This window comes from Lynx rufus, unplaced genomic scaffold (genome assembly GCF_022079265.1).
Source record: "Lynx rufus isolate CCGP_SWC_20201006 ecotype Redwood Valley unplaced genomic scaffold, mLynRuf1.p SCAF_2, whole genome shotgun sequence".
In the NCBI taxonomy this organism is placed as follows: Eukaryota; Metazoa; Chordata; class Mammalia; order Carnivora; family Felidae; genus Lynx; species Lynx rufus.
In genome coordinates, this window is record NW_025814834.1 from 40,490,275 (window position 1) to 40,508,425 (window position 18,151).

Genomic DNA, 18,151 nt, shown 5'->3' on the forward strand with positions numbered 1-18,151 from the left:
CTGATTCTTTTACCCTTCTAATGTGGTCTGTCATGTCTCTCAGATTGAGGGGGTACTTCAAGCTCAACCCCATATTCTAGGATTCTTTCAATGGTATCCTCTTTTGAATAGACGTTACTTGTTCTTCTTGTGAGGGGGAGCAAAGTTGGGAATGACCTATGTTGCCATTTTGGTGATGTCACTCCCTAAATAATACAGGAAAATAAAATGTCTTGACTAAAGTCCTGAATGTAGTATCTATCTTTAATTGGTACATAGCCAAGTAAAAAAAAATATTTGTTTCTCAAAATTTTTTTCATTTTTATGCAATGAAAAACTGTTTTTGCTTGTTTCAGTATATATTTAAATTCTAGTCACAGACTCAATTTCACCATATGAAATTTTATAGTACGAATTCCATGTTACATTTGAGATAATCAATCATGTTTCAATGTAATCCACATTGCATAGAAGACTTTTATTATGAACATTATCGTTGTAGTATAGTAAAGTGCATTGTTAATGAAGCATGGAAAAGGAATAATTTCAACTAATAGGCATATACGTCAAATTTCAATTAGGACTATGTTGGAATCCAAAAAGAGATATGAGCATGTAAATTTAAACCTTTGACCTTCACCATAAAGAACAAGGTCTGAGAGAGAAATTAAACTATTTTGATGTAGCATACAAATTTGAATAAATTAATGTGTCCTGAACTCTGTCATGACTCTTAGACTGCATATGATTTTTTAAAATTTTATATACTTGCAGCTTATGACTTTGAACTGTTTGCTTCTATTCCACATATTAAAATATTAAGGAATAAAACAATAATGACAACACTTAGCAAGAGTTTATTGTGTGACTACTTTATTAGGCGATATACTAATATTTAGATGACTTGTCCTGAATTAGTGACCAGTGAAACATGTCAGACTCACAGATTTTTCCCCCTAAGGAAACAACAATAATTCTATGGTATTATTAAATATTCAGTGAATTTTCAAGTTTCTGTTCAAGTTTCAGTGAATTTTCAAGTTTCATATATATATATATATATATATATATATATATATATATATATATGGGGGAGAGAGAGAGAAAGACTTGTGGTTGGTTTATTTGAATTGTAATCCAAATAAAATTCATACATTGAATTTAGTTGACTTCTCCTTTAGTCTATTGGTTGCCTTTTCCATGCCTTTTCTATGGATGAACTGAGCTTTTTCCCATTAAACTTCCCTACATTATAAATTGTTTTGATTGTATACTTGTAATACATTTTAAAAATTGGCACTCTGCCCATGCATTTTTACTAATTAATCTGGAAGCTTCTTCTGACTCAAGTTTGATTGTTTTTAAGAACATTTTATGAGTATTTCAAGGTTATAGATGATTTCCAAAATGAGTGTTTTACTCAACATCTAAAGTGAATCGCTTTAAAATGTGACAATATATTCACACAATCATATATATACACACATATTTGGGGAATCATCTTCCTTAATGAAGACGCACACGTATTATTTGATAGCTCAGTGACCTCTTTCAGTGATAGTCTTCCATTTAAAAAAGCCTTGAAAATTTTCACTTTATACGCTTTCTATATTCTGCTTTATCAAAAGCATCTTCACCACACCCCCTTATGTTTAGGAAGACATTTACTTTTTGCTTAAAAGTAGATTTTCTGCCCCCATCCTTGGTCTTAAAACCTAATCTTTCTCTTCTCGAGTCATTTTTCAGACTTATACATATAAAAGGCAATTTATTACATACGAAATGAGATAAAGGGCACAAAATTTAGGAATTGAGATGGATGACATGTTGTATATTGCTCCGAGCTGAGGTCACCAAGGTCAAACAGAAGTAAGATTAAATGGTTCTGCCCTGGATTCTCAAAGCGTTTCCCAAAAAATATGTAGGAATGAGACACAGAGAAATTTTAATTCAAATGTCAACTGAGACTTAGTAATTTATCTGAAATGCTGAGATACAGAAAAAGATCAACAAAGTTAAAGTAATGCAGCATACTACAGGCAATTGATAGAACTATGTCATACCTAAACAGCACTTACCTATTAATGGTGACAGCTGTATTTGCCTGGTTAGAATTAAAAACAATATGTTATTTACAGTGTGTAGTTTTATCTAGAAGTGTGATACAGAGCAGGCTTGTGCAACATTTTAAAAACACAGAAAAATAAGAGCTATTGTATATTACAATAATATTTTGGAAGCTGTATCTTTATAATTGCTGTGAATAAACAGTGAAATGTATTGTTAAAGGACGAAAGATTTATTATTTTACCATGACCTTAGGGTCCTTTCACTAAATTTCTTCTATTTTAAAGATAAAGACAAAGCCCAAAGAACCTATGGTTTGCGTAAGCTCAGTAAACAAGTTAAATGAAGGACTGAAACTTGAAACTTGAACCTAGGTTTAATGGTGCACTGCTATTGTATGTGGGTTTATTGTTGTTTGTTTTTTTTTATTTTTTTTATTTATTTATTTTTTTTTCAACGTTTATTTATTTTTGGGACAGAGAGAGACAGAGCATGAACGGGGGAGGGGCAGAGAGAGAGGGAGACACAGAATCGGAAACAGGCTCCAGGCTCCGAGCCATCAGCCCAGAGCCTGATGCGGGGCTCGAACTCACGGACCGCAAGATCGTGACCTGGCTGAAGTCGGACGCTTAACCGACTGCGCCACCCAGGCGCCCCTGTTGTTTGTTTTTTGATAGCACTTCAGTCACTGATTTGATTTTCATTTTCTGGAAAGGTTCTTCTCTCTATATAATATTTCCATTAATTTAGTGTATAGTCTAGTTTTATAAACACCAATTAATACATCAAGTTTATGATATATACGTAAAACCAAACTTTTTAAAGGACAATTTTTGTGCTTTTCATTCTTTAAATACAGCCATTTATTTCACATACTAAAACAAATTGATGTTTTATTCTCACTTTTAGGTGAAAATCTCCCTACATACTTTACTTAGGTTTTCACACTTGGGAATGACAGGGATAATACAGTACAGATCTTCCTGTACTTACTATGGAGTTACATCATGACAAACTCATCATGAATTGAAAATATCCTAAGTTAAAAATGCATTTAATTTGCCTAACCTACCAAATGTCACAGCTTAGCCTAGACTACCTCATTAGCCTACAGTTGGACAAAATCATCTTACACAAGGTCTGTTTTATAGTGTTAAATATCTTATGATATAATTTACTGAATACTGTATTTAAAGTGAAAACAAAAAAGGGGCTCCTGGGTGACTCAGTAAGTCGAGTGACCGACTTCGGCTCAGGACATGATCTCACAGTTTGTGGGTTCAAGCCCCTTGTCGGGCTCTGTGCTGACAGCTCAGAGCCTGGAGCCTGCTTCGGATTCTGTGTCTCCCTCTCTCTCTGTTCCTCTCAACTTGTGCTCTCTCTCTCTCTCTCTTTCTCTCTCTCAAAAATAAATAAACATTAAAAAATGTTTTAAGTGAAAACAAAATGGTTATACGGTTATAGAATAGTTTCAAGTGTGTTGGTTGCTTGCCTTTGTGATGGTGTGGCTGCTCATATCACTAGCCCAGGAAAAATCAAAATTCAAAATTCGAAGCATAATTTCCACTGAACGTGTTGCTTTCACACCATCGTAAAGTCAAAAAATCATTAAGTTGGGGACTGTCTGTAATTGCCATGCTAGTAACAGGTTATTTATCTGCCCTGAGAAATTATTAATACTTGGTATTTCAACCTTAACATTTTCAAATAAGTTTTCTAGTAACTACATTCCATATTGCTTACTGAGTGATAGTATGAATTTGCACACCAGGGTCCTTGTCTGTTTCTGATTGGTTTATGTAAAAATTTTATGTTTACATGCAAAAAAAAAAGAAAGACAAGGAAAAATAGAATGATAAATTGTGTAGTATTTGTCTGGTTTCTTTGATTTTATAGTTTATTCTATTGTCTTATGTCTTACAAAGACATCTTACTGATTTACTTTAGCAATACAGAAAATATTGACATCATAATTCACTGAAAGGGCAATTTGATTTTAAATCATGCAGGCATAGGTTTCAAAATGCATGGAGTAGGTGAACTTAAGGGAATCCGATCATCAATATGGTGATTTTGTTTAAACTATTATATAACTTGAACCGATGTCTCATTTTAACTTTAGAATATGATGACTATTTCATCAAATTAATGATTTTCAGTGACTGGAAATGCATATCATAAATCCAAGGTAATTGATAACTTCTATAGAAAGGAAACTTTTAATGATGCAGGTCATTATGGGAATTTCCTGCACTCCATTATGTGACCTTTAGGACTATTAAATGTTTGTATCTTTCGGTTGTTTCTCTAATCTTACATACCATTTAAGTTGATTTCAGGAAAGGCATGTCCAATAATAAGTGAAATTTAAATTCCAAAATTAAAAGCTATGTTTCAAAATGGGAACTAAATTTATAAGGTAAGTTCATTGGTATAAAAAAAGAGATACCATATTCCATTATTCAGATGATTATGCTTATTAGTGCAAAAGTCACTTGATGTGTGTGATAAGAAGGTTTCTAGCAGATGTCTCTTTGATGTAAGATATAAAACAGCACATACCTCATTAAACAACACATCAAAAGCATAAAAATGCAACCATTAATCTATATTTCATAATTTCCCCATAATAACTCTAAGTAAAACTCATTGAACACAAATGAAAGAGCTGTAGAAGAAGGTGATATTAAAATTCACGTATGGTTCAGTCCTTGTTCTTTTGAATTCTATCAAACATCTGTTGGTCCAAATTGAATATAAAGAGTGAAAAACAATTTAATATATGAGTTATAACTTAGGAACTTTTCCAGTAGGAAAGATGACCACTTTCATGAGTTCATCAAAAATGTACATGTTATCAAAGAATGTTAGACTTGGTTAAGGTACTAAGTACCATCAAACTCAATTCTTATACTTTTAGGTCAGCAAATTGAGGCACATAGGGATTACCTAACTTGCTTTAGCTCACCCAATTAATCATACTAGAATCTTGATTAGAACTGAAGTTTTTAGACAAACATTTCAGAGTTTTTTGTAGTACTCTACCATGTTCTTAGAAGTATACTTTTTATCTCAGAGAATCTTAATTTCTTAGATTGCAAAATGACTTACTTAGAGTTGTGTGTTATTTGGCAGCATAAACAGAGGCCCAAGGCAGGTGTAATATATGACGTATAGAAGGAAGGGTCATTAATGTGGAGAGCCTCTTTATTCACTTAATGTCTACTTATTATTCCTCAGTTATGTCAGATACAATTTCCATAAACACATAAATACATCAATCTATCAATCAATCTATCTATAGCTCACTTCAACATTTACCTGATTCTAAGTCCTGTTTCCTGAAATCCTGAGACCCATTTTTGTCCCTTTCATGGCCACAGTGACCCTTCTTAAGTCATTCACCCAACAATTATCACACCAATGTAAGCTTGACAGCCTATTTTCTTGCCTCATCCAGTGTCTGTGCCTTGAGTGTGGGAATTGTATCCAATTCATTGTTGTATTTCCAACATCTAGAATTGTGTCTGCCTTATTGTAGACACACACACACACACACACACACACACACACACAAACACAAAAGAAATAATTGACCAAAAAGAAATAATTAAGCCAAGTTTTAGAAAGAAATCCCTGATTACTTCTTTTCTTTTACCAATTTTCTGTGAAGTGTGTCTCGTTTTCTAGAAAGGATAACAAGTTCCAAGATTTTAATAGGGGTTAGCCTATTTATTGTGTTATAGTGGAATAGATTGCTTTTATGTACTATGGAGATGAGCTCATTCTCTAGAAAACCCTACTTGATCATGAATAATTGTCCCATCTTTCACTGTAAACTGTAATGTAGTTTTTGGTTTCTTTTGTCCTGCTAGATCATTAATGACTATTTGGAATTTATTTGTGGCAAACTTCAGTGAAGAAATAACCAATGAACTGTAGTTTTGTTTGCTAAAAGAGTGCCCAAAGAAATATCTTTATTTTATTGAAAATGTGCAGGCTTCAATTATCTATAAATATAGTTGCTATCATGAAATTTAAATATTCATATAATATCAACATCTAACCAAAAAATTACAAGAAAGAAAGATATCAACAAAATAAATTATCTACGTTTTACATTTACCTTCAGGGTCTTGAAATCATGCTAACATATATAAACTGTAATATAACTTTACATGAAATAGAAACTCAAATACTTTTTAAAAAGTTTATCAAAAGCTCTTATGCTAATTCTTATAAAGAACTGTTTTATTGCAAACATATTGTTATGTATTATATTATATAGTGTCTTTGTCATATAACATCCTCATACAATTTATTTCTATAGGGAATACTCTGAAAAATGCAATTTTACTTACTTTTCTCCTCCCCAGCTTTATTACCTGAATTAAAGCCATTGCCAGCCTTCTATATTTGGCTGAGATGAGTAGGAACTATTACTCAACATTTAATTGCAGATATTTAGATTTTCAAATAGCCATTATAATTTTGGATACATTTTAATATAACTATCATAAAGTGAATGTGTTATCTAGAAAATAAACACAATTAGAACAAATAAATTATTAATAATTTTATTTACATTTGAGTAGATTCTTCCTCTGTTGCATTTTGTCCATTGTTCCATACTACACGGAAGTAGTTGTAAAAAACCGAAACTTCACAGAGACTTTAGGGGTATTTTGCATACATTACTCATCAAATTCTGTGTCCAAGGAGTTTGGTACTACTTTTATCTTCCTTTTACAGATGTTAAAATTGAAGCACAGAGGGATGACTGGGTGGCTCAGTGGGTTGAGCGTCCCATGATCTTGTGGTTTTTGAGTTTGAGCCCCATGTCGGGCTCTGTGCTGACAGCTCAGAGCCTGGATCCCGCTTCGGATTCTGTGTCTCCCCCTCTCTCTGCCCCTCCCATACTCATGCTCTGTTTCTCTGTCTCTTGATAATAAATAAACGTTAAGAAATTTTAATTAAAAAAAGTGAAGCACAGAGAGGTTAAATAACCAACCCAAGGTTACACAGTTTATAAATAGAGGATCCAGATTTCAAACCCAGGCTATTTCTCTTGACACTTTTGACCACATAACTAGTCTGCTTTTCTGAAGAAAAAAATATTTTCAGCTCTACCCATACAGATAGAACTTTAGTTGTTCTGAAATAGTTTCATGGTTATTGTTGTTTTGGTCCTTTTAAATGTGCTTTGAAACCAAAATCAAATAAGTAAATCTGACTTTCTTACAGCAAAAATGGAATCATAATTATGCTTCTAATACTCCTCTAATATAAGAGTACCATGTTTACTAAGTTAAAGTAACTCTTTCCAGAAGAAATGATTTAGATTCTCGGGTTCACTGAGGCAAATAACCCCTCTGAAATTTTAATCCACAGCCAGTGGCATTTTTTAATTCCCTTTTGACCAATTTAAGTGTGGAAAGAAATTTTGATAGTTTTAGTTTTTTAAAGTGGTTCATTTTAACATCCAACAGGATAATCTGCCTCACAGAGTCATCTTTATTTATTTGTTTTTTAATGTTTATTTATTTTTGAGAGAGAGAGACAGAGATAGAGACAGAGCATGAGCAGGGAAGGGGCAGAGAGGGAGACACAGAATCTAAAGCAGACTCCAGGCTTTGAGCTATCAGCATAGAGTCTGACACAGGGCTAGAACTCACAGACCACGAGATCATGACCTGAGCAGAAGTCAGACACTTAACTGACTGAGCCACCCAGGCGCCCCTAACCTTAATTTATAGTTTACTTATCTTTATCAAAAGGTAGAGTCTTGTTATCAAGATTTGGGGCCATTGCCTAAAGGTGTTGAAATTCAAAACACAAATCATCCACCTTAAAACTTCATTTAATAAAATAACAAATTTTTTTAAAGTTATAGTTTTCCTTGGATTTGTCTGCAGTTTAATGGTGAAGCCAAGAGTAGACATATACTGGAGTATATGTGATATGTTTGTATTTGGGATGGAGTAATATTTGGGGAGGTAAACAATAAAAAAAGAGAAGGTGTGGTCCAAGGATTATAAATTCAAATACCTACAAGGGACAGGCAGGAACAGAAAAGAGGGAAAAGGAATCAGATAGGGGCTGTAGCAAACCAATGAAATGTACCCATTTGAATGAAGTAGCTCCAACAAATTGTTGACCTGTAGGGAAGTGGATTCATTGTAGCCAAATCTCACAGTTCCAGAGAGATACACATCCAGATTTGTATGAAAACGTCTCCCTGTTCACACCCCAGTAACTAATCCAAACATTTTCATATTCTTCTTAAACCAATCGAAATATAACAGCTGAACAGACCTAGCCCCCAGAATAGTTTTTGCTTTCTTGAGAGATTCATGATAACACATTGCAGAAGGAAGATGATGACTTATAAAATGTGAGCACCATTAGATGTGAATTCTAAATAAAGGAGTCACCAAGATTTTTGAGCAAGGAGAGGACTGCATATTGAAAGCTGAAAGGAAATGAGAGTTTGCACCTCCATGTGAATGTTTTATTCCGAAGTAGTCCTCCTGACTAGTAGTTTGTTTTCAATGATATTTACAAATTTTTCTTAAAATCTTTTGGTATATGTTTTTTCAAATTCTTTAGGAAAAGCTTACTTATTACACATTAAAATGCACCTTATTACTTTATAATAAATAACTTGATTTGTTATCATTTTCAGTACAGTGAAAATACGAGTTATCGAACACATACCATTTAGCAAACTCTACTTGAAACTGAGATCATAATGATGAAAAATTACACTGTTTTGTTGGATCTAAGTATAGAGTAGGAAACTGAAAGGAGATAATAATTTTTAAAATGTATGTCCTCTGGTAAGTGTGGTATTAGTATGATATGCAAGGGATACAAATGATTGAAAGAAGAGAGTGAATTGTTCTGGAGAAGTGATTAAGGCTCACAGAAGCAACAATGTAATCATATTGTTTGAGTAAGACTGTATAGGATGAATAGGAGTTTTCTAAATAGACAATAGAGATAACATTCAGGAATTCCGAATATCATCATTGTAATTATAGTTCATACTCCCTAATTTGAGTTTAGTATTCTTAGTTGCTTATCATCCCTATTAAATTAAAAATTCCTTCTGTGAAGATAAACATTTTAATTTCAGAACTAATGGATAAACCCCTGAATATTGTTGAACAAAGGAAAAGAGCAAACTCAAACTAGCTCAAGGATTCAACCAACCAGTTTTTTTTCAGAGTTGTTTTAAGTTATTACTCTTTACTTGCTTGTACTGACTATTTGCATGTATAATACAAAGAGCCTTGGTCCCATATGCTTATTTGTATGCTAGGCCCAAGGCCTCTTGATACACTTTACCATCTTCTTTGAGCATTATGGATTTTAGAAGTCTTACATTATCTGCGTTTAGCCCTATACCGGGTCCTGCTCCTTGACATCCTCAGTTGTTTTGATCAAAGAATCCTCTACCTACCAACCTTATCTCCAAGAAATCAGTACTCACATATTAGAGATGGTTTCTCATGAGATAGGTATTCAGAAGGGACAAAAAAAAAACTGGTTTACAAAAGGTTTATAAGTTGATAGCATGAATATAGTTATGTTGGAGCCATACATCCCAAATTAAATCACGTTATTACAGCCTTGCTTACAATTACTACATTTCTTAGTAACAAGACCAAATGATTTTCAAGATTAAAGGTTTATGTCTTTCTTTTTCATTTTCACCTTACTCTGTTTAAGAAATTTCTTTGTTCATGTAATTAAATACAGTATTTCTCTATTCTAGGGGAATATAATTAAAGATTTCCTTTTGAAGGATTATACCAGCTATACAACAAACATAAGAAAAACAAAAAGATACCCTCTTTCAGAATGAGATACAGTATTATTTATTTCTAATATGAAATTTGGGTTTAGAAAAGAATTAAGAGGTAGACTGAAGTTTATAGGATTGCTACCTTTCTAATACTACTGACATCTTCAACATGATTTCACTATCTTAAGATAGTCTAGAATTAATTAAATTGTGTTTTGTAAGATAGGTGAGCAAAATAGTGAATGTAAAATATCAGTCTAATATGAGAACATTATGGGGCGCCTGGGTGGCTCAGTCGGTCAAGTGTCCGACTTCGGCTCAGGTCATGATCTCATGGTTTGTGAGTTTGAGCCCCACATCAGGCTCTGTGCTGACAGCTCAGAGCCTGGAACCTGCTTCAGATTCTCTATCTCCTTCTCTCCCTGCCCCTCCTCTACTTGCTGTCTGCCTCTCTCTCTCTCTCTCTCTCTCAAAAATAAATAAATGTAAAAAAATTTTTTTTCAATATGAGAACATCAGTATTTCAATTATTACCAAGACTTTCCCAACAAGGTTATGTAGAAGTCACTCCACTAGGCACTCCTTGGGTACTTAAGAGGTGGAAGGAAACCTATATGTATTGGTAACTTTCTACAAGCCACAAATGGGCTGTACAATTTACATGAGTTACTTTATCTCACCATGGGTGGGTTTCATTGTTTGCATTTTGCCTGTGGGAAAACTGAAGCTAAGAGAATTTAATTGCTGTCTATCTCAACCATTAAGCAGCAGAGCCAGGTTTAAATCCAAGTGTCTTCCGACTCAGGAGTTTATTTGTTGAAGACATGATGTCCACTTCTAATGCATATTCAAATAAATTCTGTAGAGATTAGCATGTTCACAAAAAGAAGGAGAAAAATGCAAAGTAGTATGTTAAATAAATGACCTGTGGGAATTCAGTAATTAACGCTGGATATATCAGTAGAATGGTAAGAAAGTTAGACTTGTGTGACATCTTGAAGGAAAGAAAAACAAAAGTGAATTAAATAGTGATCAGAGTAGAACAAGGGTGATAGAACTGCTAGTGAATAGAATGTGAAAATGGACAAAAGAAGTAGTATGCATGGGTTTTCATAAAACTTTGAGAGAGACATTAACCTGGAATGGGAAGAAGTTACTTTGGGGAGTAAAGGGAGAAAAGGTGGAATAACAAAGTGTAGATGTGCAATAGTGATTAGACTGTACTTGAGCTTCAGCAATCCATTTGAATTGTGAACGGAGAGAAAATAACATGAATGGTAATACTTCTGTAGAAGACATGCATTTGATTACTTTTCTAATTTCTAAACATAAGCTAACAAAATACAAACACACACAGACACACACACACACAGACACACACACACACACACACACAAACACACACAAGAGCTAGTTGATTTTCCCGAAGTGGAAAGAAAGGAAGACACATGTACATTCATCACCCTTTATACCTGTAATAGAGATTGGATGGGAGGGTATGGTGTAAACCAACAAGATATATGTGTATATATCTAGAAAAATATAAACATATACATTATATAATTATATATAAGTAAATATTTGAGAGACTGAGGAAGGAAATGGTGGTCATTTGTGGTCTCCTCTTGCTTTCCAAAAACACTACTACCACTGCAAAATAATCATAAAACAACAATAAAGATGCATTTTCACTTTTGAGTGCACTAGCCCAAGAAAAACAGTGCCTTCCTACCACTCCATGAAATTAAGGACTCTCTTCTTTAGTATTTTACGGTAAGAGTCACCACTTTGAATCATGTACTCAAGATACTTTTTTATATAATGCTAGTTAGTTTTGAAATGATTCATTCTAATTTACTGCATACATCTAAAGTTTTAAGGAAAAAATATACTTGAAACTTGTATCAGATTTATGTATACACCTGTAATTGTAGCCAACTTATGAAAGCATGATATCAATGCCCTGAAATTTTGAGAATTCCTTCATTTTCTAAGCCCAAATGGCATAAAGAAGTGAAACATTCATTTTTGAGCAAAATCTCCAACTGCAAATATTCTCAGTTTTGACATATTTTTGAGAATCACTGACTCCTCCACTCTTTCCAGCATGCAAACATTTAGTACATTTTACCCCACTTGCTTCAATCTGTTAAAAATAAAACAATTTCAACAATGCAGCTAAGAATGACCAAGCCATGATTATATAGCCATATTCTAGGAAAGCCATTATTTCTTTTTTTTTTCTTTTTAATGATTTCAGGGATAGCATTTAGTGATTCATCACTCACATGTAACACCCAGTGCTCTCCCAACAAGTGCCCTCCTTAATGCCCATCACCTATTTAGCCCCACCCACCCAACACCCCCCCCCCCACCCAACACCCTTCCAGCAACCCTCAGTTTGTTCTCTGTATTTAAGAGTCTCTTATGGTTTGTCTCCTTCTCTGTTTTTATCTTATTTTTTCTTCCCTTTCCTTACGTTCATCAGTTTTGTTTCTTAAATTCTGCATATGAGTGAAATCATATGATATTTGTCTTTCTCTGGCTTATTTCACTTAGCATAATACCCTCTAGTTCCATCCACGTTGTTGCAAATGGCAGGATTTCATTCTTTTTGATATCTGAGTAATATTCCATTGTTTATATTTATGACATCTTCATCCATTCATCAATTGATGAATAGTTGGGCTCTTTCCATACTTTGACTATTGTATATAGTGCTTCTGTAAACATTGGAGTGCATGTGCCCCTTCGAATTAGCATTTTTGTATCCTTTGGAAAAATACTTAGTAGTGTATGCTGGGCCATAGGGTAGTTCTATTTTTAATTTTTTGAGGAACCTCCATACTGTTCCAGAGTGGCTACACAAGTTTTCTTTCCTACCAGAAATGCAAAAAGGTTCCTCTTTCTCTGCATTCTTGCCGATATTTGTTGTTGCCAGAGTTGTTAATTTTAGCCATCCTTACAGGTGTGAGGTGGTAGTTCATCATGTTTGATTTGTATTTCCGTTATGTTGAGTGATGTTGAGTATCTTTTCATGAGTCTCTTAGCCATCTGGATGTCTTCTTTGGAAAACGGTCTATTCGTGTCTTTTGCCCATTTCTTCAGTGGATTATTTTGTTCTTGGGTGTTGAGTTTGATAAGTTCTTTATAGATCTTGGATACTAACCCTTTATCTGATATGACATTTGTAAATATCTTTTCCCACTCCATCAATTGCCTTTTAGTTTTGCTGATTGTTTCCTTCTCTATGCAGAAGCTTTTTATCTTGATGAGGTCCCAATAGTTCATTTTTGCTTTTGTTTCCCTGTGTCTGGAGATGTGTCAAGTAAGAAGTCAAAGAGGTTGTTGTCTGTTTTCTCCTCTAGGATTTTGATGGCTTCCTGTTTCATGTTTAGGTCTTTCATCCATTTTGAGTTCTTTTTGTATATTATGTAAGAAAGTGATCCAGGTTCATTTTTCTGCATGTCGCTGTCCAGTTTTCCCAACACCATTAACCATTGTTTCTTAAATCTGATTATTTTTCCATAATCTTATCTAGAATTGTGACTGTTCCAAATAACATTTTAAACCTGAGATTGGGTAGAATTTAAAAAGCCTGTATATCTAGTATTCTTTTTTTTTTTTTATGTTGAGTACATTTGTGTTTACTTCCCTTGATTTAAGACTAAACCAGAGGAAGAAAGTAGGATCATATACATATTAGGTTCATTTATTTGAGTAAAAAACAAAACAAAACACATGGTGATAGGCTACCAGTCGTCTGTAGGTGACAATAACAGTTTGTGTGGAAAATGATTCTACGGTAAGTAATATTTATTCTTAAAATAAACTACAAAAATGAGGCATACGTGCCCATAGGGAACTATTTTCTACATACTAAACCAAGCATTATTACCTCATTAATCTTAATTTCTTTCTTACTTAAGAAATCTCTGTGTTTCTTTTAAAGGCTGTAATGTTTTCTACCTCAATATGTTGTGTATACTTTGAGATTGAAAGGCAATAAGTGCATAGCTAACTTTGACACTTAGTAGGGAACATGCTGTCATTTTCTTTTACCTCAAACACAGGAGAGAAACAGAAATATTTATCCCATCTGGATAATAAGCAAGATTGCCACTATAAAAAGGTAATACTATAAAATTCATTGTTAGAAGGACATGGTAATAATAAGAAGTCATATTATGGTCCACTTTATGGCCATAATGTGATCATGGTAATAATATTGGAAACATCACAGCTACTAATATGGTTTCTGCTCATATGCTTATTCTGAAATTTTATGGAATCATATTTTCTTATATATACATTTATCTTACCCACTAATTTTAATCTGCTTTCCTACTCTGAGAATGGATTTAGCATAGTATTTTCCTACATTAATTTGCCTTGTTTCGTGGCTTTATTTCCTACTTTTTTTGGTAAACATCTCCAAATCCCTTACATTTGATCCTTGCTATGAGCTAATGGACAAGTGATTACAAGGCATTCAAATAGGACATTCAGTGCAGGACCTCTTTTCTTTATCACATTGTCTCTGTTTCCTCTCTATACTAGATGGCAGAACCATTCAGCATTTATCATTCCCACTCTATTCCCCAGACAGGGGCATTAGGAGGATGAATGTATCTTCCCCTTTGGATCAAATATGCAAAAGCAGTAAAGCTATAAATTAAAAGGAAAAGAAAATCCCACTCGTAAATACATCTTTTGGGCTCATACAAATAGCCAGCCAGCATTTCAAGGCTCACAAACCTGAGCACATGGTTCCCTTTGTTCCTAGCAGGACAGACTTGCTCAAATGAGAAGGAAAGTGTTAGGTGACTTGGATTTGATTAAACTAAAATTGCCAAGTAACTTTCAATGAGTCTCTGTTTTCCAGTACATGTTGGTAGGGCTGTCTGAAAGACTGACACAGATTTGTCATAAGCAGTGAAGAAACCAGAGACAAGAAATTCAACTTTTAAGCTTCTATTCCATATCAAAGAATTTAGGGAGAAGGAGGAAGAAAGCCATTTTTTGAGGTCAATTTTTTAAAGGTGCAAGAAGCTATACGAAGACTAATTTTAGATGGAGAGCACAGCCACATCCCGTGATATAGCTCTTGTAGGAGGAAATGAACAGTTTTGTTGTGGCTATTTTACTTTTTCTTAAACCACAGGCTTTGCTTCTTCTAACTTTGAGTCTGTGGCCTATTTCAAAAGCCAGGAGAGGATTTAGAGAGGTGTGAATTGTGTGTTAGTTCTATTCACTTATTTTAACCAAAGTACCTTCCATGGTCTGCCAGGGGAGGGAATGGGCTGCTTTTTCACTGGAACCTGGTCAGCATGGGAATCAGATTCAAAAGAACACATATCAAAATCTGACATGATCAAGTAAAAAAGAAAAGCCGGGCACACAATAAACATTATTCATCTGTCCAACAGTGCTGTAAGGTAGACAGATCTTTTGTCTCTGTTTTTTTTTTTTTTTTCATCTGATAAGTGATGAAAATGAGGATCAAATGATGTGCTTAATGTTATATAACTTGAAAGTGTATAGCGGGAATTCAGACTTCTGTCTGTAGGATTCTAAAATATGTTCACTCCAATACACCTAAAAATCAAGGATCTGCTTGGAAAAACTTTATTCATATAGAAAGGAAATGGTATTTATCAATTATTTTGTACTATGCACCAGCTCTGGGCTAGGTGCTGGGAATAGATAGGCAAAGAGGGTGGAGTGCCTGCCCTCAAAGATTCAAGTAATAAGCTCAAAGAGTTGATCCTTGTGACCAGCCTTCAGAATGGACTTATTATTTCTTCTTTACCTTATTCTAGACTTACAGAAAATGTGGTTTGGAGATGCTCAAAAACTGAACCAAAGTCACATGGCATAAAACCAAAAATGATGATTGAATTTTTTTCATTTAATTTTAACACCATGACAAATGAGAAACTCACTTGAACAGACATGTGAGGCATAAAAATGGTAATTAGCCATTTCTATATGATTTATCATACAATTTACACCCTCCATGTATTTTTTTTAATTTTTTAACGTTTATTCATTTTCAAGAGACAGAGACAGAGCATGAGCAGGTAAGGGACAGAGAGAGGGAGACACAGAATCCGAAGCAGGCTCCAGGCTCTATGCTGTCAACACAGAGCCCGAAGCGGGTCTCAAACTCACAACTGGGAGATCATGACCTTAGCTGAAGTCAGATGCTCAACTGACTGAGCCACCCAGGCACCCCAACACCCTCCATGTATTTTTCATATACTATTTTGCAATATCCTGTAACCCTCTTATGAGATCTTCTTTATTTTCTCCCACTCCCTTATTCCTCCATTTTCTTATTGTTGGTGTGATTTTAAGTAAAAACAAGAAAAAAGCTATTTATCTCCACATGACTAAATATTTTCTTGGTCAAGGAATTTTGTGAACTGATTTTAAAAGCATCTGAAGTTGGAAAGGTTCTAAATAGAAATTACAATCATGTGATGAGTTGTTTTCATTTGGGAAATAGTTTTTTGTTTGTTTTAATCTATTCCAATTTTCAAGTATCTAGCTGCTAATGAATTATAGAAAAAAAATAAAGAGAGAGGAGAGGGGTGGGGGGATGGGTGAAACAGGTAAAGGGGATTAAGGAGTGCATTTGTTGTGGTGAGCACGGAGTAATGTATGGAACTGTTGAATCACTATATTGTACACCCGAAACCAAGATAACTCTGCATTTTAACTATACTGGAATTAAAAAGACATAAGTATATAATAAAAAATGTATGTCATAGAAGTTTAAGAAAGCATTTTGGAATGAACTATGCTTTGACACTTTATTTTTTATGTTTATTTTTATTTTTATTTTTTTTCCAATATATGAAATTTATTGTCAAATTGGCTTCCATGACACTTTATATTTAGAGTTTGATAAACTAAACACTACAAATTGAAACCTAGATACTTATAAATAATCCTTTACTGTTTTTTCTATTATTCTGAAAAATACATATATAAAATATACCATTAGCTATTAGCACACTTTACTTTTGAAAAATATATGAATTAAATTTACTTTCATAAAGAAATATTTAAATATGCTTCGAAACATGGGTTCATTTTTTAATATTTTTTTGTTTTTAAAAGGTTTCACTAGGTAAACATGTTTATTGTAGAAAAATTAGAAAATATAGATAAGTTTAAGTAAAAAACGAAAAGGAGCTTAAAACCACACATTTTCTTTTAATAAACATTTAACCATTTCATTAACATATTTCTATTTCCTATTTTCTGTATACCTTTGGTATCTATCTATATAAAAATTATACTTTAAATTTTTAATGTACTTTATATACATTTTATGTACTTGTACATGTCTGTGTGTGCACTTAATGTTTTAAATCTTTGTGTAATAAATGTGGTCATTGAAGGGCCCTTGGATGGCTCAGTCATTTAGGCTTCTGACTTCTGTCTTGATTCTGGCTCTGGTCAAAATCTCATGGTTCCTGGGTTTGAGCCATGCATCAGGCTCTGCACTGACACCACAGAGACTGCATCACGTTCTCTCTCTCCCTCTCTTTGCCTCTCTCTCTCTCTCTTTCTTCTCAAAATAAGTAAATAAACTTAAAATAATTTTTTTAATAAAAAAATGTCACTTTCCTACTTGAGGGGTCTAGGATGATGCCAACTAGTGACATAGGCAATAATTGTCTTTCCTTTTTATGTGCCGCATTAGAAAACCATCAAGAAACAAAATTATATTTTCTACGTAAGTCATAAATAGAAATTCTTTGTGGTTATTTAAAAATTCTAGTGGAGTGTGCACCTTTATAAGCTAGAATATTCATCCGTCAGATGGCATATAGATATATATCTCTTTTGATGTCATTCAAAGATAGCTTGTGTAGATAATGTGATTCTAATTCTGCTAATAGCTAACTTTGTTGCACTGAACTTATTTTCTTCTGTACAAAGAGGAATTTATATGAACACTGGAATCTTTCTTACAGCTCCAAAATAGTACAAATTTGTGACTTAATACATTCTTTAATATGCCATCAGATTAAAATAGAATCTAGTTAAAAGTGAAAAAATTCGCTATGTATGTGGTAGTAAAAGGAATTGTAAGATGTTTGTAGAAAACCACAGTTCTTTTAAGTGTGTTCAATAACAAAAATGTTCACTTCAAGACAATTTTTGTAGTTATTTCTGTTAGTCAATTATTGCAAATTTTAATGTAACTATAATGAAGAAATTTCTCATATATAAAAATGTCTGACATATTTCTGTCTAAATTTTAATTTACTTAATTTC